The following is a 26,566-nucleotide window of genomic DNA, read 5'->3' as shown; positions in this document are numbered from 1 at the left end:
TTACTATCAGTGCAGGCATAGTCAGAAGAGACGGGTATCCTAGGATGTGATTCTTCTTTGCCTAAAGCAGATGTCTAAAAGAGACTATGATTAACCATGCCCCAAAGCTGCCTGCTTCTCCCCAGCGATGATAAAGGGCCCCGGGTTTGTAGTCAAGTTCTCAAAATCACCATTGTCAGTGTCTCAAAGTGGATGAGAGGAATCCCACCCCTCATATCCCCCCAGCAGCTCCTGTAATTCCTGTCAGTGGGTGGAACAAGTTCTTTGGAAGGCCATCTACAGTAATCTTAAAATAATAATGGTGTTTGTGCAAACTTCTCTGCTACAAGGGGCGCACGCGGAACTACTCCATTACCGGTATTGCATAGGTGGCAACATCTCATGACCATTTCCTCTGTGGCAGCAGTAAGCATGGAAGATGCAAGTAATAATAGTGTTTTACCCTTGATTTGACTAAAAGCCATGCAAGTCCTTCTATAAGTACAAGCCAGTAAGCATTACAGTTTTACAACAAGCTACAAGGAATTTATTAATTATCATCACCACAATATTTGAGCAGGTATTTTCATGGACCATTTCTATGAGCACTTAACAGTGAGAACCACCACAGACACCTAAAGAGATCTACGACAACTGCAGAGCTAAGAAATTGACACTTGCTAGAGTAAAACCCCAAGTTACAGAGGTACAAGCAGTGGTAGCTCAGGTACTTGTGGACCTGTGGACTATACTCAGTCCATAGCTTGGAATGAATATAAGAAGCACAAAGTACACAACAGATGGTGAATAGATTAAACACAAAGTCAAAGAAAACGATGACAGTCCAAATTTTTTATTAGCAGAAAAAGAAAATGAGGTATAACATCTCCCTCCTCTTAAAGCCTGTACTTTCCTAGAATAGCATCTCGTCTGTTTGCCATCACCAAGCTCATCTTGAAAGAAACATCAGTTTCCAAAGCTAGTAGGAGATAAAAAAGCCTACAGATTTTATTGCTTCCTGGCAGTTGGGGAATTTTTACATGCTGTTCATTCAGTAAGCTGCACTGCAGTAGAGCTGTATTCACCACTTCATAAGCCTCAAAGTCTTTCCTGTTCTGTGATTTCCTATGTTGTCTTCTGCGAAAATCTCCACCTGTGATTATCAAAGAGGTTAATCAAACACCGTTACATACAGCATTAGTCAGCATGTATAGCTAACCATAATTAATTGGTTAGTTAATACACTTTTCTAAAATATATGAGAGATCTGATACCTGTAGATGCTTTACGAGTATTATTTAAATGCCTTAATAAAAAGCAAGTTACTCTTGAGTCCAAAGCTGCAAAATGTCTTTTGTTTGAAAGATAAAGTATGTAGATAAAATATATTACTTGGCAATTCTTGGTTCTAAAGAAAGACTTTGCAGAGTGGGAGTACTACTATTATTGAAACTATTACAAATGGAGTTTTCTACAGAAAGGAATGATTCATTTTGAATAAGGAACCACATTCATCTCTCTTTTGCAGAATCTAACACATTTCCTAGAGTTAGGAGAACTATACATTTTTACAATAGAAAATATTCCCATAGGATCTACCTAGGACTTTTACAAGTCAAAGTACAGATGTGAAGTATGAATTATACAAAGCAGATAAACATCTTTGGTCTGCAAGAAACCAGAGGGAGTTGTTACCCTAGCATAAATGCATTCTAATCCATGGTGTTCATTTTAAAATAGTGTTTGAAACACACTTCAAATAGGCAAGAGGGGCTAGAAATATCTCCTTGACAGCAGTTTTTAAGTAAATACACGAGTACCATCATGCATCAGAATATGCACTTGACATCAGTCACATAACATAAATATTTTTGTTAGATAGACACATCAATGTTTACTAGACCACAACAATGGGCAAATATTAGCAAATGCAAGAGCTTAGCAGTTGCAGTATTTTAAAGAGTCTCTTGTATGATGAATTCAGGGAAACTACATAAAATTGGAGAGACTAAGATTTGTTTTTTTACATAACCTTGAGGCAAAACAGACAGGCTTTTAACACTGCATCCGTATATTTATCCATAAATAAAAGCAGTTGTTAAGTGTTAGATTTCAGGGAATGTAACGTTTTTATCCTTCAGCTTCTGCACATTTGTAGCAGATTGGCAACGGTCTTGTACTTTGTTCTGTAAAGGTTTACAATCACAGCATCCAGAGATTTGGTACCGTGCACCTCCTGGTTGCTATGCAACAGGTCAGTGCATCTCTAGCCTATTTATTTGGAGGCTGACAGGGTATAAGATATGTGCCCACAGCTGCTCAATTATGCTTCCCTTGTAATCTATTCCCATTTAATTTTTTCACTCTTGCTCTTCCGTAATGGCCCTTCTACAAAAAGAACTCAGTTACAGCAGAATTACGGGGTCCTGCTGCATAGAAGCAAAGCTCTTCTATTGCCCATTCTTCTGGCACTAGGCTTAGGGGCAATGGAGCAACTCCTGCACATCATGCCATTCTCTCGTGTCTCCTCATTCTCTTAAATTTAAAATGACCTTTTCAATGCCAACAAGCATAGTTCCACGAAAGAGTCATCAGAGTTGAAGAGAACAAGCTGCTGGCAACAACCTGCTAGAGATAAGTAAGAAAAACACAGCATTCCAGCTAGAATTATAAAGAAACTAAGTATTACATAATAACAGGTCACTGCAGCAAAGCTGCTGCCTATCTCCTACTAAATATCCTTCCTTTATATTGAGTCACACAGAACTCTCTGGGTATACTACCTCAAAGCAAGTAAATTGTAAAACAGGTCTTTTAAACTGCCTTAGATTTCCCCTCAGTGAACATTATCAAGCACAGTTATAACTGCACAATGACCTCACATGGTGCTGGGAGATGATCCTCAGTGATGCAGCAAACACTGACCTGTACCTCCTCAGGATCTGGCTCAGCAATACTGCCCTAGCTGTAAAGAGTGGAGGTTTTTAATAAAACAATCACCTGCATGCCTGAAAACATTTTGACCTTGTGGAATAGAAGATCTCTGGGTATTCTTGTTCATTTTCCTCTCTATCCGTTTCTGTTACCTTTTACTGTTTGACTGTATGTTATCTATTCTACGCTATCTTTTGCAACTTTCCCAGCTTGCTTCAGAAAGGAACTGGAGGACCTGGCAAGATAAAGAACATTTTTGATATTTAAAGATAACCAAACGCAAGCTATAAACTGGTGTGACTTTAGAGATGGATAATGTCAAAGAGATGACAAAATCTAATCCACAGCTGAAGATCACTTGTCTAGACAAATAAGCACCCAATATTTCATGTTTCTAATTTCAATTTCTTTGACATGTCTTTTTTATACAAGACTCGTATTTCAATGGTATCTGCTGCTAATGGACCGTCACTTCTTCACAACCTATACAGAATATTTGGTTCTATGTAGATCTTCACTACAACAGTAGCAAAGTGCCTCCCAGGAGTATGCTAACAGCTAATGTAGAACTACACTTCAAGCTGTCGGTTAGTCTCTCCTGAAGTCTTCTCCATCCTGCCAACACTTCAGACATTAAAACATATAATTCCATTCCTTATTGGGGAATGGAAGAAAAATGGAAATGAGGAATGGAAATATGAGTGACCTCTCTGACTTTTCTACCATCCTCTAGAAATAATCCCAGTGGTGTGTGGCCAGCAACCTGATACTTCAAGCCATTTACCCAAACATGAAAAATGTACATTCTAGTCTCTGCTTCTGAACCCAGTTATGACAACTGCCAGGTAATCGAAGAAGGTATGCTGCTGACATACAGGCTTTACTGGAAGACTTACCCAGATATCAGTTCTTTCTTAAAACAAATATATCCTTTACTTTGAAGTTGATGTTTGTGATTAAGTAATTAGACTAAAAACTACACACACTGATTTAATCTCTGAAATCAATATACCTAAAGATTTAGAAAGTAGGCAATAACTCCTGCTGTAAGAAATATGTTGAATATCTCACACAATTTCTCATCATTTTTAGGGAAGCAAAGTGGAAGGAACAACACTACCATTTCTTTTGTACTGCCCAGTGTTTCCTCCTCAATCATGGTAAAAAAGCAACATGATGGACCAGAGCCAGTCATCCCTACTGATCCTCATATGTGGAAAAAAATATGCTAAGATAAAAACACATGACTATAAATGCAGATGTCTAATGGCATATTTTCAAAGACATTTAAGAACTGCAAATAATTTGTATATGAGAAGGGAACAAGAACCAAATTCAGGATATCTGTGCACTCTAACACTGGTTTGGCTCTGTGAGCTTCATGTTCATCTGAAATCTTTGAGATTGGAGATTCAGACTTAATGACAGTCGATGAACTTTATTACATATTTGACCCAGAGAATGTACCATGTGATAATAAACCAGAGAGATATTATTTTGTGGCATTCACTATGATCAGTACTTAAAAGATCCAGCCAAGCTGAAGGTTGCACTGCACTCAGTGCCACAAAGACAAGGGAAGGGACTCTTCCAGCCTTGAGGAAGTTTTGATTCAAACGGCACTGACTTATCCAAGTTTTACCTAGGAAGATCTAAGGCAAATTAAGGACGAGGAGTTAAAGCTTCTCAGGGGGCTGTTACTACAATGCTCAGCAAGGCCATTTTAGGGCATCTGATCCTATAAAGATCCCTTCTTCACCCCAGCTTCTTACGGATGTCCTGGACTGAGAAGTCGTCGTGCTGAACAAGCTATGAAACTGGCATGAAACTGGTTGGAAGCTCCACACTTCCCTCAGAGGCTGGTGTGTTAGCCCTGCCAGAAGGCAGCTACCTTTCAGACTGAAAGCCACCTGCCTAGTGTGGCTGTAGGCTAGCAGGTGAGAAAGACCAGAGGCGTGGAGAGTACTTTCCTAATCCCTGAAGCTATTTTCTAGTGTTTTCTTTTCTGCCAGAATTCACTGGCTCAGGAGAAGCAGATGCAAGAGAGCAAACACTAGTCCCTAGCTGAGGCCCCTAGGTTCTAGCCTTTGTTTCAGGGTTAGTTTATATTATATCCAATGACTGTTTATCTTAAAGTACAACACTGTATTTAGTAGCTGGAGCCCAGGACTCTTTTCTTGCTGGGTGCTTGATGCAAGGAGCTCGAGAATGTTTTCTTTTGTTTCCCACATGCTTTGTTGTGCCCAAAGAAGCTTTAATACTTGTGTGGAGCAGCTTCAGTAGGAAATACTGGGAGGGTGACTTCTGTAGAAGACATACATACAGATTGCTTAATAGAGCACATAAGTGGGCAACAATTTCTTTAAGGAAAGGTAAAAATTTGAGGTCAGAATTTGAGCCCAGGACACCAGTTCGATGCCACCAGTTCTCTTCAGGGAAGGAACTCAGTGCTACAGATATTTGTGGAACAGAAATTGACTTTTACTTGTGGTTCTTAAAATATGGGACCACTGCAGCCAGAAACCAGCCTGGTCCCCATGCCTTGTCTCCAGCCACATTAAACTGTAAAATGTATGGGCTTACTGGTTCCCACAGTTCCTCCTGAGGGTTAAGAGGGGAGCACAGTTTAAAAAGCCTAGAAATCATTGCAAAACCACAAGAGAGAACCCAGGAGTAAGTGTGTAATACAGTTAGCCTGTTAGCAAAAAATTACCTTTATGTGAAATGAGAAAACATAGTAGTCCTTTGCTTTGTAAATACATACAGGACCTCTTATTTTAAGAAAAATAATTCAAAGAACTCAAAGGTCACTGACTAATTACAGTTATGTCTAATTCTAATTACAGTTATGTCTAATTCTTAAAATATTTAGTGATCTCACTAAATATTTTAGTGAGATCAGAAATTTCCTTGAGAAGAACTTTAACCAAGTTTACTGAATCAACACTGAGAAGGCGTGATCTTCACTTAAAGACTTAAAGACAACACCAAAATGGACTAATACTAATATTATGCCATATTATAACTTTGTTTGAAAAGCCTTATGTGTCACGGTGGCTGCCTAATAGCTCTTTTACTTCCTTGTCCTCTGATTCATGGATACAATGTGAGTAAACAATAAAAATCAGTAAGTGTCTTGTACATAAAGGAAGGGCTGCTGTACAAAGTGTGGGGCAACGTTAGAAGTAAAGCTGCAAAGACTTCTTTTTTTAATCTTAGCTCCTTCCAAAGAATATAATCTACTGTTACCTTTTGACTTCTACACTTTGAATGTATGAGAAATAAATTAAATCAATATACTTTATAATTATCAGATAAAAATAGTATTGAATTTGCACTTTTTTTTAAATAAATATATATGAAGAGACCCTGGCAGGCTAACAAACTAGGCTTTCCTGTGTTTTCTTGCTATTAATCAATTTTCCATGAAAAAGAAAATGTTGTGGGAAATAATGGGGCAGTTTTCCCACGGGCTCTTTCAGTCCAAACAGAGAATGGCATCACTGTTTTTTTGTCTCCAGTACAATACCCTCCTATCCCATCAGCACATTTATTTTTTTTTTTGTATTATTATTACTACTATGGAGATCCTGAAAGGCAGGAATACAACATTCACAGGCTTTGCCAAGTGCAGCAGATTATGTACATGAATAGCTAACTGCACACCAGGGGGTATGATTTAGGTCAGATTTCTTATTTCATTCCAAAAGGCTATAGATTTTTAAGCCATTCATTGTTTAATGCATCACACAGGTTACATCCATGCTTATATATAACATGAAATATCTTTTCACAGATTTTTCCAGAAGTAATTTGTTTTCCTAGGCAATGAAGACTGGCAAAAGTTGATGGTCTGTAGCAAACTGCTATGAGAGTGTAACAAAGCACTATGAGTACTCCCAGCTAAAAAGGGGCAATGAAAAAAGAATTAATTTAGTAGCAAATGAAGAACTGAAATCCTTTAGGATTATGATACAAAAAAAAAAAACTATCTGTTTCATCAGCTGCTCAAAATGTAACTAGAAACAAACTTGCAAAAGAAATACAATGTCATACAACTTTGAATAGTGTGATTAGTGAAAATGGTGATTCGCTTTTATTGCTCAAAGAGAAGACAAACATGCATTATGAAGGTAGTCACATGAGATTAGATAATTCCCCGACTTTGTCTGCACTATGAGAGTCAGAGAAGAGAACCTGTTAAATGCTCACTCTTTAAACCAGCATGGACAGCTTCAAACACTAGGAGCCATCCTAGAGAGCAGTCTCTTTTGTTTGTTTTTTAATTTGACCCTGTTTTGTTAAATATTTTAATTTCTCAAAATATACAATAGAAATCATTTGAAATGTCTTTGCCCCAATTACCAAGTGACCTGGTAACCACTCCAATCCTAACAGCGGTGGCCTAATGTGCAAAACATGAAACAAGGACATGCCTTGAATAGTATGGATTTAATACCACTGTCTCTGCCCTTTAAAAGCTAAGATCTGTGTTAATGGATACAGAGCAGAAGGGCTAAACAGTTTAAAGCAAGAGAGATCCATACTTTCCCTGCATGCAGTATAGGACCTCCAATGATTCACTCTAAATAGTAACAAAGCAGAGTCCAGGGGACAGCTTTTTCTGTAAGATTCAGCCTGAAAATATTCAAATCATGCATTACAACAGGCTTGAAGACACATAGATCCGTATATCCTTATATATCCTTATTTATATTTAGTCATATTAGGCAGTTTTGTATCATTGCAGTAAAACTCCCCCTTGTTTGAACACAGAACCCTCCATGTCTTTCTCCTGGACCAAAGTGAAAAATGAGGATAAATAAATGAGGAGCAAGATTTGGAATTACTCCTACTACACCACAGAAGGAAGGAAAAAAAAAAAAAAAAAAAAAGAAAAGAAAAAAAGAGGAACTAAAACCAGTTCTGTCCTAGGGAGAGAAGACAAAAGAGAAGGGAAGACCAGTGAGGAGGGAATGCGACATTAGTATCAGCAAGAAGGAAAAGAAATCTAAAAAGGAGAAGATATCAATGGAAACAAAATGCTACATCCTTCAAAGATTGCCTGTGTTACCATTACCTGCTGAGTGGCAGTAAATGAGCCTTCTTCGGCTGCTGAATTACTCAATAAATACTCTAGGGCAAAACAGGGTCAGCCAGCAAACACCTGGGGAAGATATAGCGTAGGACTGAACTGGGTCCGTAAGGACTTCAGGGAAGTTTGTGCCTCAGGAGAATATACCCTAGTCTCTCCAGATCAGGCAAACTGATCTGCAGGTATGGCAGCAGTGTTAAATACGAAAATAGAATAACATGTATTTAAAGATTAACAGCCAAGAATCACAAGTCATCTGAGCAGTGTTTAATCATCAGGTAACACAAGTATTAGCATGCAGGTCAAGGCAGAATTTACACAAAACCTCATCCAAAAACTGTTAAATCAATGCATAAACTCTTTTTGACTTCAGTAAGAATTTGGAGATGCCTCATGGTCTTCAAACAACGTACATTGCTGTCTCCTGGCATCACTCTGGAGGCAAGGCCATCATAGCTCTCGCAGGTGGTGAGAGATGCCTTGTCTCCGTGAGACCTACACATCAGTCTGCTTCACGTCTTCCTGAATCTCCTGCCGTCTGCCTGGAAGTAGCCATTCCTCACAGAAGTTGGCAAGATTACGCCACCTAAAATGAACAGTACTGGAGGAGCAGGCTCATGTATACTGTGTAGTGCCTTATTTTGAGTGCTTGCAGATGGCCAAGTGAACAGCAGCTCCCAATGTCATGTTTGCCTAAAAAGAGCTAGCATGGTTTTAGATGGCTGATTACCAAGTAGCAAAACGGACATATTGTCTATACGAGACTCAGAGGGAGACAGTGTCTCCCTCAGGCTGCCATTGCAGATTTTCAGATGCTTTTTTTCCCCAGATTTTTCAAATTTTCTGTTTTTAAGCATGTCATTTCTGTATTACCATTCCTCCCTGCTTTTATAGGTCAGCTGAGTGGAAGACCATACAGTCACTCATCTGGAAAGCAAGCTTCCTTACAGATATATAAATGTGTGCTCACCTGTATAACCTGTGTTGCTCAGATGAACTAAAATAAGCTCCACTGGCAAAAGCGCTATTTTATTAATTCAAGATGCATCCGTACTAAGGGCACTTTGCCAGCACACTCCATCAGTATTCCTGCTGGAAAATGTCCCTTTTATATACACAAACCACATCTACGGTCATCGTGGTTTGCTTCATTTAAGGTTTTTTTAAATGAAAACACAAAAATATAAGAAGAGCATTGCACAATGTCTAGCTGTGGCTGCAGAAAGACTGAGATCACACCTCTGCAGATATGAATATCCCCATGCACCTCAGTGGGGACTTCAGTGTTTGCCCTCTCTAACTTCCCTGGAAATTACAGCCCAGGGGTAGGACAGCAAGGATCTTACATTTAAGAACCCACCATCACCTCCAAGTAGCAGCTCACGTTGGCAGTAGACATGAGACTCTGAAAGATTCCTAATTACTATTTCTGTTGTTAGTCAAACCATGCCAAAGGAGCTCAACGAGGCTCTTGAAACGTAGCACTAGTTAATAAGCCTGAGCAGTCCTAAAGAGAGACCGTGAACACATTTTAAATCTCTGTGAGAGGAAGTCAAGTTTGAGGAGCTGAAAGATTCCACCTAATTACTTGAATCATTAGTATAAATTGGTAAGGCTCTGAAAAACAGCATACATACTCTTTCTTTCTATAACCTCATCTTTTCCTAGTTTGCTCCCTTATCTCTTTCCCTCTCAGCCCAGTCCACTGCAATGGTGAGACCTCTGCCGCAGCACATTGCATCCAGCTCTATCCAATATTCCCTCCCTCTCTTCTTCCAGACTGGAAAACCGATAGCAGCAAGGAATGATTGTGGAAATCTGTCTTACAAAAGAAAAGAAGAAACAGCAAACCTGATCTGTTAATTTCCTTGAAATCAAAGCAGCTAAGTTCTTGGTGCATCACTTAGAGTAGCTGCACTAAAGACAGCTGCTAAACCAAGCCTTTTATCTATGCGAGACAACATAAAAGGAACCAGGAAACTGACGCTGGAAAAAACACAAACTGGAAAACAAACAAATGCATTTCAATAATGAAAAAAAAATGCTACTGAAGGGCTGTAGCACACTGTCCTTTCTTCTACAGAAAAAGCTGGAAGGTCAGCTTCTTAATTTGGGACCTGCAGGGTACAAAAAAAGTGTTTGCTTGAATGTCATTTGAGTAAACAGATTTCCAAATTCTCAATAATCGCTGCTTGTGTAGGGTGTGGTTTACCACTGCTCCCTTAAGGAAGATTCTTCTCTTAAATTGCGGATAAGAAGGCACTGCAGTTATTGTAGTTCTAGGGTAAACTAATGTGAGGTAGAGGTGTTTAAAGCTAGGAAAAATCTCACTAATCCAACCCTAAACAATCTCTTGCACCTTCACTTATCTGGTATCTTGTAAGCACATCATAAGTCTTTCAAGAATCAAGGAAGAGGATAGCAAAACGCAATGCCCAGAACAGTCTGTGCACAGAGGAGGAGTGGAAGGTGCAACACGTTTTGTATTTTCATGGACTATAAATTGATGTTTCTAGGAAGACAACATGGAGCACCTGATGATTATGACATGAAGCACTCCCAGGGACAAAGACCTGGGTGCAGTTCCAAGGCAGGGAATGAATACAATCATGCTGAAGAAAGCCATTCTTGCTGAGAAACACTACATAGAAATTACTGAAGGAATTTTATCCACCCTTGTAGTGGAGACTCCCCACTAGAGATATCCTCTGAAGTGGAAAGCAGGTGGAAAGAGGAACTTAAGAAAATCAGAAAGCAAAACACAAAACTTCTTCCCATTAACGTAACAAGAACAAATGAGGCACTTTACCAAATCACATCAGTGGCAACAGCAGTGAAATTCCTCCCAGAGGCTCTGATAATACCATCTATCAGGAGATAGATGCACGATTTGGATTTCCATTCTGAAAACAGATTTTGCAGCACCGTGCTTTGTAATATTTAGAGTAATTTCAAAGGTAATTCAATGGCCTCACGCAGAAACGAAGAGCTGACAAAACTCTATGTCAGGATAAATTACTAGGTGCAGTGCCAAAGCCACGTGCTGACTTCACATCAGGTCTTTCCATTTCATTCCCCGTATAACAGCAGGTTACATTGCTCAGTCTGTTTAGGATCCTTATTTTTTATGTAGTTACAGCTGAAATTTTTACTTTTTGCCAATGTTAATATTGATGGAGAACCACACTTTGTTCTGGTCAATGAAACAAGGGCTTTGTCTGGGGAATATCTAGGGGCCTTACGCTTTTGCTGACCCAGAGGCATTCCCGGGGGATGTGACTGTAACAACATCCTTTTGAAAATGTATTCCAAGCGCTAGCAAAAAAAAAGGCCTCTCACCCTTTCAGGGAATTACCTTTGGAGCTGGAAACGATCTAATTCTCCATCTGCTGTCGCTGCAGACTTCGGCAAACCCTCTGTTGCTCACACTGCAAAAAAAATAAAATAAAATTAGGTATATTTATGAAAAAAATAAAGATGGGAAAGTTGTTTTTTTGTTGTTGTTGTTGTTGGTTTTTTTTTTGGGGGGGGGGGGGGAGTGTCTTCTTCTTCTTTAACCTCCTCGGTGCTGAGGCACAGGCAGGGAGGTTTAAAGACTGCGGCTGCCCTACGGGCGGTCTGGGATCGGGGTCGGGGTCGGGACCGGGACCGGGACCGGGACCGGGACCGGGACCGGGACCGGGATCGGGATCGGGATCGGGATCGGGATCAGGACCAAGACCAGGACTGGGATCAGGACCAGGGCCGGTGCCGGTGCAGGTGCGGGGTGCCGGCGGCCCTCCCTGCCGCTGCAGCCGCCCGGCCTCACCTCGCCCATCTCCCGCAGCGGGTGCCGGCCTCCCGGCACCCTGCGAGGAGGCAGCACCGAGGGTCCCCCCGGCTCCCCCCGGCTCCCCCCGCAGCCCCCGGCCGTGCCTCACCTCTGCCAGCCGCCCAAATGGCCGCTGCCGCTGCCTCTTCCTCCTCCTCCTCCTCCTCCTCCTCCTCCTCCTCGGCGGAGCGCGGTGCCGCCCGCTCCCGCAGCAGGACCGCGGGCTGAATGTGCTGTCTCACGCTGGACAGGCTCCTCCCGAGCGCTGCCGCCTTCCTCCTCCCGCCTCCTCCTCCTCTTCCTCCTCCTGCGCGCCCCCGGCAGCGACACCCCCTGTCGTTGTCGTTGTCGTCGTCATTGTCGTTGTCGCCGCCGGGGCGAGCGGGGCGGGGCAGTGGGGGCAGGTGGTGGCCCTGGCTGATGGCCCCCGGCCAGCCCCCGCCAGCCCCCCAGGCCCCGAGCCCCTCCTGGCCACCAGCATCTCCCCTCGGGTGTCACCCCCGCCTGGGTGCACCACGGCAGCCCAGCTGCCAGCCCTGCAGTGGCCTCGCCATTGTCCCCTCAGGACCTTAAGCATCATCCCCACGGCTGCCTCAGTGTCCCCCACGCCAGCCTGGCCAGCACCTCCACGCTGACCTAATTAGCCACCTGATTAGCCACCACCTTCAAAGCAGTCTAGATGTCAGTCCCCTAATTGCTACCCCACAGCCACCTCAACATCATCTCCGTGGTGGCCTGGCCATCAACCCCATCATAGCCTGGCCAGATGCTGTGGCAGCAGGGAGGTCCCACCCTGTCCATCTGGGGAACCAAGGGGAGAGCTCCAGAGCAGGTGGATGCTCCCCATCTTTCACAGATAGATGAGGGCATGGCTGACCAACAGTGGAGGTTTCCTTTTGGCCCTGATTCCTCACAGTGTTCCTGAGGGAACAGGGACCAGAAAGGAGAGCCAAGCTCCTTCTAGCAGTATGCCAGCTCCTCTCCCAGCACAGGTACATCCATTTTCTCGACCCAGCCTCCCACTTCCTCTTCCAACACACAAATATGTTGCCCTCACACCACAGGAAAACATGTGCCTCTTGGTACTTGGATTGCTCTTTAAAAAATATGCAGGACATATGTCTCACTGATATCCAGCCCTCTGGTCAGAGATGTATCATTCTGAGATGTGTCCCTTGAGCCACATTTGGTTAATTTTGGTGGGAAGCGCTAACTCCAACCACTGTCATTCCAGGTCTAGGACCTGTTCTGAGAATATTGTGGTATATCCAGACCACTGAAAATCCATCGAGGGTTCATATCACATACAGTTCCTCTCAGACCCAGCTGGACTGTACCTGGCCAGGAAACAAAGAGCCCTGAAGAGAAACAACAGCATCCATTGAAGATGAAGACATGGTGATGAAATAATTGTTTATCAATTTAATTGGAGTTGAAGCTGAAAAGAATCATTTCTTGCTCTCCTGTAAGATTCCTTAAAGATCAACATGTTCTACTTGTGCAGGCTGGGGCACATGGAAAAAGTCTGTGGTTTTAAATACATGTTTTGAAACATTTCAAGTTTGGGGCAGTTTGCCACTCTTTCTGAAAATAAGGCCTTTTCAAAATCAGGTACTCAAAACTGAGCTGCAGAAGGTGCTGGTTGCTTTTGTAAGTGTTGGTCTTAGTTTCAGCTTTAGCATAAATCCCCTGAGATTTGTCTAGGTTTCTTTGGATTTTGTGTCATTTGCAAATTCCATGCAAACTTAGCTGATTGATTTGAAGTGTTCAAGACTGGTTTCTAAGAGGGCTTTGGGGTCATTTGGTATTCCTGAATTAACAAATCAGATTTGTTCTCCATGATGCTAGGTGGGGATTTACTATTGTTAACATGATATCTTATACATAGATTCTTATACAAAGATTCCTTGGACTCATATACATAAAACATGGTGTCATATACCATATCATGCCATCCTATGGTAGGATGATATCAAGCATTTTTTGAACATAAAGGAGTGCAGTGTCTCTGTCCTCTTGCCTTTTGACTATGAAGGTCAAAAACCTACATTTTTGTAACACTTTCTCAACTATTTCAAACTAAGTAGCCACAAATTTAAAATAACATTATTAAGTATTATTGACACACGATAAATAAGTCTTTAAGGATTGTTAAGTCCTACATTTTTGTTGCAGTAATGGCATCTTATGTTCTGCCAATAGCTCACTTAGAAATCGTTTTAAAAAGCACTGTAAGAACTTGTCAAATGGGACATGATTTTGATATTTTTTAAAATTTGCAATATTTGTCATGAGCGATCCACTCTTTTTAAAGTATAAAACAAAGAACCAAAATGGAAATGTCAAAGAAAAAAATTAAAAACAAACAAACAACAACAACAACAATAACAACAAAATTATTCATGAAACATGACAGATCTTGTCCAAAGCTTATTGAGTAATGGAAAACTGCATACAAAAGAGTTTGGAAAGAATGTCAGTGGCCAGGGTAGTATAAAAAATATGCAACTTCTCTTCGAAATTGTCTACTCTGAGGAGATGGAGGTAAGCAAGTCTAGCTCTAAATTTTTAGTAGGTGGCCCCAGAATCTACGAACTTTGGGAACATAAGAAAAACATACAACCAGTCTTGTTAAAGAGCCATCTGAAGGAATAACTAATTTTCCTACAAGCAATGCTCTGTTTTCTTTGACCTCATTCTCATGAGGTCTTCCCTAACCTTCCACAGCACAAGCTCTTGTCATTTTTGTGGATTTCTTGTTCTAGGGAGGTAAATTATACCATTACTAATTTTACAAAAGAGGGATAAAATCTTTATTAAAAAAAAAAATATATATATATATATCATTATGATCAATAAAATCTTTTTAACAAAGCTTCATGAGAAACATCCAGCCATTTCAGTTCGGCATGGGATGTGTACTAATTTTACATTTTCCCATTAAACACAAATCCATAATATTATCCAACTCATTATATTCTGCCAGCAGGCATTATGTGATTTTGTATCTGGCTTAATTACCAGGTGAATGTGCAGTAGGGCAAAGCTAAGATTATTTTCAAAACTTTAAATTTAAAGTTCTTGCTCTATGAATTCAGAAGGTAGTTATTTTAGCCTCAGATTGCATTATTAGATCAACAGAGGGCAAAACAGTTAGCAATTACTCACATCTGACAAGCTGCTTTCTCTCCAGCAGAGGTCAGTTGTACATGTACACACAGCAGTCATGGTGCCATCTGAAGGGAAACTGGAGATTAAGGGGAAATTTGGAGCTCATCACTGCCCATGGATGGTGTGGGAAAACAAAAAAGTCTATTGATAAAATTACAAAAATACGGTATTTGCCTGTTTCTCCTCTCCAGTCTAACAGATACACAAGTAAAATGTAGAGGTTTCCGTGGACATTAATAAGTGCAATACATTTGATTCCTAGATTTAAGAGGTTGAAGGGAAAATGATTTGACATAATTTCTTCTGGAAGTTACTTTATATAGCATTGTTCACTTGTAAGTTATTAGTGAAGATTGGTATAAGTTGCTCTGACAAACCAATAACCATTTACGATGCAATATGAGACAAGTAATTATCAGTACATTGTATTTTCCTGCCTTAGGCACCAGCAACTGCTACTTCACAAAACAGAATAAGAGAAAGTAACAGAAGTAGGCAAACCCTCTTGGAAGTTTGTGCCACTGGAAGATTAAAAATTAATTTCAAAGCTGACATTTCTAAGGCTTAATGGAAACGGCGCTACTTTTCAGACACTTTGCATGATAGTGCTCACCTGGGTTCTGCAAATAACAGGGGATGTTACAAAATGCCTTCCAGCTTCTCAAAGGCAGTGGATTAAACAAAGGATCAAAAGGCAGAATGAAAAAATCAAAGCAAGCTTCAGAAAAAATGTGGAATATCACTTCTGAAGTCAGGTTTATTGTTATGGCAGTAATGTCACTATAGGGCACTATTACGCATGGCCTTAGAAATTTTTACTTCACAGATGAACCATTTGTTGGTCTTGGAAGAAATATGAGTGGTTGGTTAGTTATGAAAAAGCTGTTTAAGCAGAAGGCACTGGAGAACTTCTCTTAACAGCTTGCTACAGAGTTCTCTGGGCAGATCACTGAGTCCTGGGCTGAAATTTCTGCAAACCAACATAGTCTGAATATCCGTAATAGATAGAAGCATATAAACAAGGAATTTAAAGGTATCTGGCACACAGACACTTAATAATTCCTCTGCCAGTTGATTTGCTATTGGTAGATTGCCAGTTCCAAGATCTTTGCACAGATGCATGTTCAAAGATGAAAAAGCATTTAAGTATCTTATAAAGGACAAACTCTTTTTCAGAAGGGAATGACAAAATAAGAGATGCAGTATCCATGTCTCTGGCAAATGGGTGAGTTCCACATGGGTCCAGACATACGTTACTTTTCAAAGACCTTGCAATTGAGTGCTCTTAGAAACAATGATTTTTGTGTCAGACTCTTTTCTAAGCCTCTTTTCCTGTTTTGTTCTTCACTTTCATACAACACTGTCACCAAAGAGATCAACTGGAAGGTCAGGTAACAATGGTTTCAACAAGGTTTTGTGGGAGCATCGGTACATAACTGGGACACCTAGAAGACATGCAGTACTGGTTTCAGGATTTACAAATCAGCCTGACTGCACTGGCCCACATAATGCCTTTGGTGTCCAGGGTAGGAGTAGCAAGGCTGCAACAGTTCATTTTGTTTTTGCAGCTGTTCAGGCTACAGGAAAGCAAATGAAGGAGGACTAAGAACACAGTGACACTTACAAGAGAGGAAAACATATCTGCGCTCAGATAGAGCAGCATTTGATGCAAATGCGTATATGAAATGTTTTTTTCAGAAAGCCACAGCTTCATCCCCACTGCTCATGCAACTAGCACTTTGCAGCCCTGACTTCTCTTTGGATGGGCTCACCTCACCTTGGAAGATTTCCCAGATTTTTGGCCTGTGGAGATACAAAGTTGAATGGAGGACAATGTATGGCCCAATATAGGACTCTACAAAGGAACGCTTTTATGGGTCAAGAGAAGGAGAAATATCAGTGTGCCCTTCTTTCCATCCTGCTTTCAAAAAATAAAACTACTAACTGCATTTACAATGTTAACCATATATTGTGATTGTAGTACACTTTATATTTGCTATGTATATGAGACTAAATTCTTCTGTCATTCTACCTATATAGTAGTTAGTAGATTAATGTGTCAACTGTGATTGGAAAAGCTTGGTGAACTGTAGTATAAATGTTACATGATAATAAGCAGTAAGTAAAACAGCAATTAGCTGGAAGTTGGGTGTACATTTCTGCAAATTAATGAATCAAACCTCAGCAGAGCAACACCAAGCAGTATGACTCTGACTTAAACCTGGCTCTCAAGGTGGAATTCATCCTATGGAATCCTACTCCTTCCATTATCCAAGAAATACTCCTTTTTGTGTCTCCTTGAAACTCAACAGTACTGCACATCTGAAATAGGAATCACGGGCATGAGTTCATGTTTGAGACCCTGCCCGTTCAAACACAGCATTACCCAGCTTCTGTTTTTGCACTTCTGACTGAGGAAGGAAAATGGCATGCAAGGAAGAAAGCCTTTGGAAATTTTATTACTGACTTTTAAAATAACAGTGCTTGCCATATAATGCAACTCATTGATTTTATTTGAAAAGGTTCAGTGTACTGGGAAGAGTTTGGAAACACAGCTGCAAACCAGGCATTTGGGGAAGGAACTGGATGGTTCTGCAAGCCACTTCCCGGAGCTGCCTGCCAGTGGAACTCAGTGGCCTGTAGAGGACTTCAGGTTTGAAGGGTTTTACAGTGTTTTGTTACTGCTTGTCTGAACTACTGAGGAAGCTGCAAAAGGAGGGCTGCAGAGCTCTGTATGTAGGGCCTGAAGAGAAATAGGCTTGGAGTGGGACTGGAGGAGTAGATTAGGAGACATATACTGAATTACTCTATTTAAAACAAACAAACAAACAAACAAAAAAACCTACTAAATAGATGACTCCATTTGGGTCTGTGTCAACTTTCTGATGACTCAAGAACTTGGTCAAAGGGAGCAAAAGAAATGGCTGAATTTACAGAGGTTAGAGATCTTTGCAGTAGTTAGCTTCTTTTTGCAAAATCCTGTCTAATTTCCCCATACCACCTTTGGTTTAAAATCCAGTCCTTTGTGTTTGATTAAAACCAACAACAAACATCAAAGGATGGTGCATTTCTTTATACGATTCCAGAGACCTACTAAATATTAACTTGAAGCTTAGCTGTACCACCCAAAGGTAAAATCTGTGGCACATGTAAGGTGTTACATTAATTTAACACAACATGAAGATGCATTAAAGTGTATGAGACTAAATAAGTGGTACTTTTGACAACAAATTGAAACTTGTGGCAAATTATTCATATGACTGAAAGAAGCAGAAATGCATTCTGGAGAGAAGAGCCGTAAAAAAAAGGTGTTTCTCTAATGTATCTTTGAAATGCTCCTTATTTCTTATCCATATTTCTGGTGAAGAAAGGCACCTTTGCTAGCCTATCCACTATGCTCTAACCATGAATTGGATTGACTAGTTGGTGTAAACTAATAGGAAATTGTATCCTTATATCCCACCTGCAGAGACAACAATGATAGGGGCTGTTATAGTGGTTATGTGGATCTCTTTAGACCACGCTGTCAATATTTTGGTGCATGACAAAAGTTTTCAAGCAGTGTCCTAGCTCTGAGTTTATGCTATATTCAGCATATATGCATAGTCTTATATGTATATGTATAGCTCTCCTCGTACATATCCACTGCTTTTCAACAAGTAAGCCTGTGTTTTCTGCTCTCTCTCTTGTTTTCCCTGACTGGAAGTCTCCTGATGAGGATAAGCAGCTATGCTTGCCTGGAGGCCTGGATGGCACTCACAGAGGGAAGATGAAAGCAGCAGAGAAATATAACAGCTTAATCTTCTTAAAAGCGGACGGATGATAAAACAGTTCTGGGGTGGAGCTTGTTTCAGTGCTTTGAATCACTGCTTGGTTAAGGGAATTTAATGTTGCTGTGTGTGAGCGTGATTATTTCTGCATTGCTTCTGATCCCAAATAGCTGCCAGTATCTAGAGTTGTAGATTATTTTTTTTTTCTTATTTAAATCTAAAAATAAATAGTGGAGGAGCTGGGGAAAATTGTTCTTGAATGTGATGAGCTTTCAGACACAGTAACCGTCTTAGTAAGGAAGCCTAAGGGAGAAGATATGGCAGCACAGGGTGTTCCACCAAGACATGCAAATTAAAATTCAGCAGACGAGTGGCCTTCATACCCAGCTCTTTGGAAAATCAGATCACTTATGCATTTCAGTACAGAATTAGGCAGCTGCCTCCACGTAGCCAAAATTAATAGGCTATCTGTCCTCACTTTGTGTCTCAGCAGAGAGCAGCAGGTCAGCGGCATAAAGAAGGTGAGGTGATTTGGGATCTCTCAAACTGCAGGACGTTGAGAGCATGACTTGTGACTGAAAGTGGGCAGACTTCTAGTGCCATTTCAGGCATTGCAGTGCATGACAATGATTCGTCTTGACTACTTCCCCACAATTTTATAACACGTCCATCTCCCGTGTTGAGATGTCTGTGCTAGGTGGGCAGTTCGATTCAGACATTTTTGGTTTGAGGCAAGCCTATGCCACTCTCATGTATATGCAACTGACACATCTCCTCTAATCCATCCCCCGTGAGGTAGGCATTTCATGCCCAGTGCCATTTTCAAGGGCTGCCCAGCTGCTGTCTGCATGCATAATGTAACTACGTCTGCACCAAAAAGGCATCTCTAGAACGAGGTGCCTGGGGCAAAGAGTGATGGTGATGGAGGAAGCCTTTCCTTAGGATGGAGGGGCTGGCAGGCACTGCAGCAGCTGAGATGGTGGTCACTCCAGGGGTAGTTCTCAGAATAAATGACAGCAATCACAGAAAGACCATTCTCTGAGCAGTGAAGGGAGAGACGGTCATGGTCAAAGATGAGGATGTTGCGATGTCAAGTTGAGGCATCCCTCTAGCACAGCCCAAATGGTGTCAAGAGAGTGACAGAAGGAGAAAAGAAACCATGTCCGTGTATACATACAAGAAAAAGGAGATATCTCAAGCACATTCGGCATTTTCAGACGACAGTGCAAAAGATGAGCTGCTGACTGAGAAGCTAAGACCAAGGTCATCTTTAAAGAAGAGTTCTCTTTGGTGGAAACCTGCTTGCTGGTAGGAGGGTGCAAGCAAATTTTTGCTACAGTGCAAATGAAGGAGAGGATGGGAGCATTAGGGAGGTGGAGGTCTGTGTACAAAAGTCTGTTACCTCCCTCAGACTGTTACAAGGTGGCCAGACCCTGTGATGGCCAAATTACATGAGTCCACCCCCAGGCCATATTCCCACACAGCTTGTTAGATATCTGACAACGGTCTGTGCAGAAGAAGAGAAAATGCACAGCCTGGTTGCATTAAATTACTTGTTCCTAGCAGAATGAACCAAATCCCTGCCTGCTGCAATGCAGTCCCAGCTCAGGCTGCCGTCTGTGATGCAGGCAGAGCAGAGCAGAGCAGGGCAGAGCACCATGTAGGTGCTGTAGTAGGAAACCTACGGACCCACGCTCCCTGCTGGGCTGTGTAAGCACAACGTAGGGAATGTGACAACCCCAAACTGTTTGTGATGCCCAATGTGGAGGAGGAAAGGGAGTTCTTGCCAGAGTTATGTCATTCAGAGGCCCCCCACCGCACCATCCTTCTCCTAGAAAGGGTTGTTTCCTCATGGAGTAGGCAAAAGGCATGCTTTGCAGTGGATAAGACAAGCACTTCAGTTCTCACAGCCTGTTCCTGCATAGTCCTGTGTGGTCCCAGCCTCAGGACCATGTATTTCGGAGAGTGCCCATGATGTGCCACCAGCTCACATCTCAGCAATCCTTCCCCTTTCTATGTTGGCAGGTAGCCTTGCCTCTTCTTCCTGGGGCTGCCCCTGCTGTGCGGAGCTTTCTGTAACACCTGATCCTACATAATTGCCTGTCGGCTGCCTGCGGCCCATACGTGCTGCCTGGATCTTGCTTGCTGTCTCAAGACTTCCCAGCAGTGCAGCTGGCAGCTCTGGCACATGTTGTCAATGCCTCTCCAAAAACATCCAGGAGTAGTAACTCATTAGCAGGAATGACTGTTTGAAAATGAACTGTCAGGCTTTGCAGTGCGGTACACATGTAAAGTCCTTTTCACCAGCAGCAGCTTTTATTCATGTCCTATTAATACAAGTACACCAAGGCAAAATGATGATAACATGGAATCACGTTAGAAGTATTGTATCAGCTTAGGAGTAAAACAGGAGTTTACAAAGGTGCTATAGTTGTCCCCCACGCAGCTATTAAACATCCAAGAAATCCTGTGTTAAGTTTATAAAGGAAAAAAATAATCATATAAGGGTCTAGAAAGACACACCTGATGTTGTATTGTAAATTATTACAATGAGGGACTTCTGTGTTTGTAACCACTCATTAGAGTAGATAGTTTTATAAAGGTGTACTGCTTTTCCCCCTGTCCTCTAAAAGTATCCTTGCGATATTACTGTAAAGCAGGCATAGAGTTAACAGAAAAGTAAATATCTGTAAAAAATATCAAACTGTGCAAGAAGAACCATTACCTGTGTGTCACACTCCATGCTAGGAAGATGAATCTATCTCACCCCAGCATGGTTTTCTCACCATGACTACGACGAAAACAAAAACACTTCTGTATATGTGTCTAGATAATATGCAGTCATCTTTCTGCCATCAATAAAAATCTCTTTCGGGGGGATGACCAGCTACTCTGCTTTCCCCTGGTTCATCCTATATATGTACTTTCTTTTTGACTGTCCTAAAGGAAGACAGCTAATATTCTGCTTTATTAATACAGGTTTTATGTCATATCTTCCCTGTTTACCTAAAGAATGCTTTTCTATGTATGAACAGGAAACACCATTTCAATTAAGTTCAATGCATACTGAGACAGTTCTGTTCTTTCATATTTTTATTTTAATGGGTTTTCTTCATATTTGGCAAGTATCCTATCCTTGTCCCAAAACCTCTGGTAGACTGAAACAGACTGCAAAAATTTTCAGTGAGCAACGTGGGACATGTAAGAGTGCAACACTGCAGTGACAAGACCACAAGGGCCTATGACTGTGTACAGGAACCGATGCTGGTCATACTGAAACCAGTGCCAAAATCCTCCTTGCTCAGAGGCCATATAACGTGCATTGTGAAAAACTTCAAACCAAAGGTATATATTGCATTACTGTCTAAGTGTCACATTGAAGGAGAAGCTTTTGCATTACATCCCACTGTCATTCCACAGAACTGATTTCAGACAATCGCCCTCCTTGAAGACCATCTGAGATAGGTACAAAGTGACTCTCAAGCTGTGAGATCAGTCTGGCATGGCCATTCTCATAGCAAGCATTTGGGGCCTACTTCAGCATATCATTAGGCTGGATACCTGGATACATGTTTTGGGTTCTGCTACCCAAAGCTTCAGCATCTCTCAGGTCCTGTGATCTTTACCTGTAGAGATGCCCAATCTAAGTCTTCTTTTGTGAGTGTTCTTGCTACCTCACTGGAACGTACATTTTCATAATCATCATCCTCTTCAGATAAGTCAGGATCAATAAATGCTGATAGTTGGAAGTGGTTGGATGCTCAGTCACCATACAAAGTGCTTGGGATCTTCCAGAAAGTGAGCGATGATCCACAGTGCTCTCACCCAGTTGATGAACCTCCTGTCCATCACCCAAACCATGAATTCTGGCCCTGTGCATTTAAATTATGAATATTTCTATAGTCCATGCTCATATACCTTCTATTATGTTAATTCTTATGGGAGAAATAGTTTCACTATATTTTGTATAATTAACCATCATATTTTTCAGGAAGACATCACAGGTGGATGGCAGGGGATGGGCACATTTCAGAGTAGAGCATGTATGTGATATAACAGTGATTGGAGAAGTCAACATTCACTTTTTTATTTTTTTGTCCATTTCAATTCTTGTTTAAGCTCTAAGTTTTATGTTTATTTTAGGAGATAAGAAAACCATCCCTAAATGACTTAATACAAAAACACTGAATTTTGTCTCCTTACTCACCTCTGTGTTTGGTGTTTGTTCAAATACCAGTGCTTTGAGGTGTCTTATACACTGCTAGTAAAATACAGTTATTTGGTATTCTTGATCTTCCTATTTATTCAGGCTTCTCATAGCACATCAGAATTAATGTGTTCATAAAGAACACATAAAGGCTTTGACATTGATTGATGTTTGCTCGTCTTTTACTATAGAGAGTTTTTAACACATAAAAAAGAAACAAATGTGAGGAAAGATTAGAAGTGTGAGAATCATCACGAAGCGAGTATCGTATAGCCTTAATTACTGCTATCCAGTGATTTGGTGCCACTAGGTGGCAGAGCAACAATTCACTCTGCAACAGCGACAGGTTAGGTGGCTTAAATTCCTGCTCCCAACCTTCAAGGCTTTAGTGCTAATATTGTCTATTGCCTTACACTTCTTAGCGAAGGCCTTTAAAATTGCAGTGGAACTGTCAACGATCCTACAGGTGACGGTACGCTTGTTAATGTCGGTCATACTTGGGAATTCCTATGAAGTGCTGTCTTTGAGAGGGCCCAATTTGGAGGCTATATAGAGGTCACTTTTTTGAAGATTATATAACAGTGCACTTAGTTCTGCCACTGTGGCAACCATGGCGAGGGGACCACAAGTTAAAGAAGTATAAAGAAAGTATAAAAACGAGGGGATAGCAGCGGATGTTGTCTACCCAGATGTCAGTAAGTTCTTTGACACTCCCTCCCATAAGATCCTCATAGAGAGGGTGATGAAATATGGGCTGGATGAGCAAGCAGCAAGGTGGAATAAAATACTGGCTGAAGTGATTTCAGAGGGTGGTGATCCACTGATCGTGAAGTCTAGCTGGAGGCCAGTAACCTGCAGTGTTCCCCAGGGTCCATACTGGCCCCAGTCCTGTTCAATGTCTTCCCCAGTGGTCTGAAAGATGGGGCAGCACGTACCCTCAGTGAGTTTGCAGATGACACAAGGCTGGGAGGAGTGTGGATACATCATGGGGTTGTGCTGCCATCCAGAGGGGCCTGGACAGGCAGGAGAAATGGGCTGGCAGGAACCTCGTGCAGCTCAACCAGAAGTGCAGAGTCCTGCACCTGGGGAGGAATAACCCCAGGCACCAGGACCTGCCGGGGGCTGCCTGGCTGGAAAGCAAAAAGGATGTGGGGATGCTGATGGACACCAAGCTGAACATGAGCCTGTTTTGACAAAAGGCCTATCTATTCCTTTAGCAAAACAGAAGTGAAGAACATAATGTATACACCAGAGTTTACATGCTGTGCTGCTTCTGCCATAAACATCTTATTTGTGATTATCTGGCAGACTGTCTGTACTTCTTCAAAAGCAAGTAGTGTCTGGTCATAATGAATGCTGAATGTCTCCCCTAAAAATTTCCCACTTATTTTAACGTATATAAATAATCTGACTGGGTGGAAAAAACAGGACTACATACTGCACAACGGATAAGTGACCTTCCTAGTGAGTAAAAGTATGTAATGTTTCCTGTAACTTTGGAACTTAAGAGATGGCTTCTAATAGAAAGGTGTTTAACATATTAACAATATATTATCATTATTATCCTGAAGATGTTACTGTCTAATTTTTATCCTGTATATTGAGTCTATTATTCAATGCGATTTATTCTGTTAACGTCACTCACTTGCATGGGTTTGGCAGTCCTTTGAACAGGATCCACAGAACTGCCACAGATTCCCTTTACCTAATCACATGGGGGTCAACACCACTTTGTCTGTGGGTGAAGGGACTTGCAACTGAACCCCTTCTACCATATTTTTAATACTATGTGGGCTGTAGCTAAGAGTTCCTGTTTTATTTTAAATCGTTACTGCCACCATCAGAAACATGAGCTAACCTGCAACTAATAAGGGAAACACTGGGCAAAATGTCCAGGAAAAAAGAAAGATTCTTCCACTAGAATTTGAAAAAAAAAAAAAAAGCACCTGCAAATTACAGCCTCTCCAAACCCTGCAGAGCTGCCTGTTGTTCATATGTAATGATATGATATGATATGATATGATATGATATGATATGATATGATATGATACGATACTTTTTGTTTATCTCATGACACAGTGCAAGAATGTAAAAGGCAGAAAAATAGAAGTAACCATGAAAAATAAAGTATCAGCATAATAAGAAAAAAACATGTCAGGATCTCAGCAAGCATCAGCCTTGGGCTCACACGATTCCACATGGGTATATCTAACCCAGGCTGGGTTTGCTGTCATGATAGCCTGCCTGCATCACCACAAAAGTCTGGGTGTGGGATGTCTTGAAGAACAGTAGCCAGAATTCATCTACTGTTATTATATCTGTTTCAAAAAGTTTTCCTCTCTATATAAAATAAGGATATTTATTTTTTTCAAAATGTTGCTTCTTCTCCATATATTAAAATACAGTAACTTCAGGATTTAGCCAAATTCCAAGTTCTCTCTCTGATTATTTACCAAGAATGGCTACAACATACATTCTTTTAACAGCCACATATATCATATTTACAAAGTACACACCAAGATTTTCCACATTTCATGAGTAAACTCTAGTTAAAAGCACTTAACAGGAACTTAGTTTTGGGGGACAAGACAAACAATCCGTTATGTTCTGCAGCAGCATTGCTAACAATTATTTTCACTGTGCCTAAAACTGGGGTTACAATGGAGTCTGACTGCTCAGTGTAATTCTGAAAGAAGGATCAGTTGTCCATTTAAGATGCTTTGTGTTCCTAGAAACTGGGGCGTATGAAATGCATTTGTCAGTTTTAAAAACATTTCCTTCCATTTATGCATAAGATACACAGAGAGTTAGTGGCAATACTGCCCCCTGTTAATTGCTCAGCTGGTATCAGTTTAAATAAAGGAATAGGCCTTCAGTTAGTGATGACTGGTACAGCTTTGAACATTTTAGATGGAAAATGTATAGAATAATTTCAGAAGAACAATATTATTTTCATTTTCAATTCAGTAACATTTCCCCAAAAAATGTTAGAGAATTTCACTGCGTTAAGAGAGAAAACAGGTATAACTTGATCACAGGTCTAGATTAGGTTTGACAATGACTTGTTTTGAATCCTAAATGCATAATCTATTTGTGTGCACCTCGTTCATATTTTCCCTTACCATCTCTGCACAGATGCCAAAACACAAATTGCCAAAATGCAAATTGACCTGCATGTCAATGCTGTGATGTATGCACACCAAGATCTCAGCCAAATGCAGATGGATCAGGAGCTGCTTCTGTCTAAAGTGGGAAAAGAGTCCAGGGTTCTGGAGATGCTGACACTATCCCAGTGAGAAAAACGATGCATCTTCAAGGATGTCAGACACAGGGAGGGGGAGAGGTCCATGTAAATAACATTTTATATTTTACTGTGTTCACTTGCAGAGTGATATAACATACATGTACTCTCTTCTAGGGTAAAACAGGAATGCCATACAGTTTTGTTGCTGCATGCTTTTCCTAAATGGGCTATTTTTAAAGGATCAACAACTATAACTGTCATGCTACTGACAAACTGATTTGTCTGAGCCGTGTTTCTCTCCTTCATACTGTTCTTAAACTAAATATTTTCCATGTATATGAGCTAGTGGCTTTGG

At 41.0% G+C, this 26,566-nt stretch overlaps 1 protein-coding gene across 4 annotated transcripts in view; it reads right to left on the bottom strand.

Moving 5' to 3' along the window:
* DYNC1I1 (dynein cytoplasmic 1 intermediate chain 1) overlaps positions 1-12,042 on the bottom strand; it is a 188,759-nt gene extending 176,717 nt beyond the window's left edge. For all 4 annotated transcript variants that reach the window (XM_082755280.1, XM_082755283.1, XM_082755282.1 and 1 more), the window contains exons 1-2: positions 11,929-12,042; positions 11,364-11,436 (exon numbers count right to left, since the gene is read on the bottom strand). The gene's annotated coding sequence lies outside the window, so the exon portion shown is untranslated. The remainder of the gene's footprint in view (positions 1-11,363; positions 11,437-11,928) is intronic.
* Positions 12,043-26,566: the final 14,524 nt, after the last annotated feature.

Source organism: Aythya marila, assembly GCF_965140915.1.
Source record: "Aythya marila genome assembly, chromosome: 2".
In the NCBI taxonomy this organism is placed as follows: Eukaryota; Metazoa; Chordata; class Aves; order Anseriformes; family Anatidae; genus Aythya; species Aythya marila.
The sequence above is the reverse complement of the archived record's forward strand: the minus strand, read 5'-3'. Positions and strand labels throughout refer to the sequence as shown.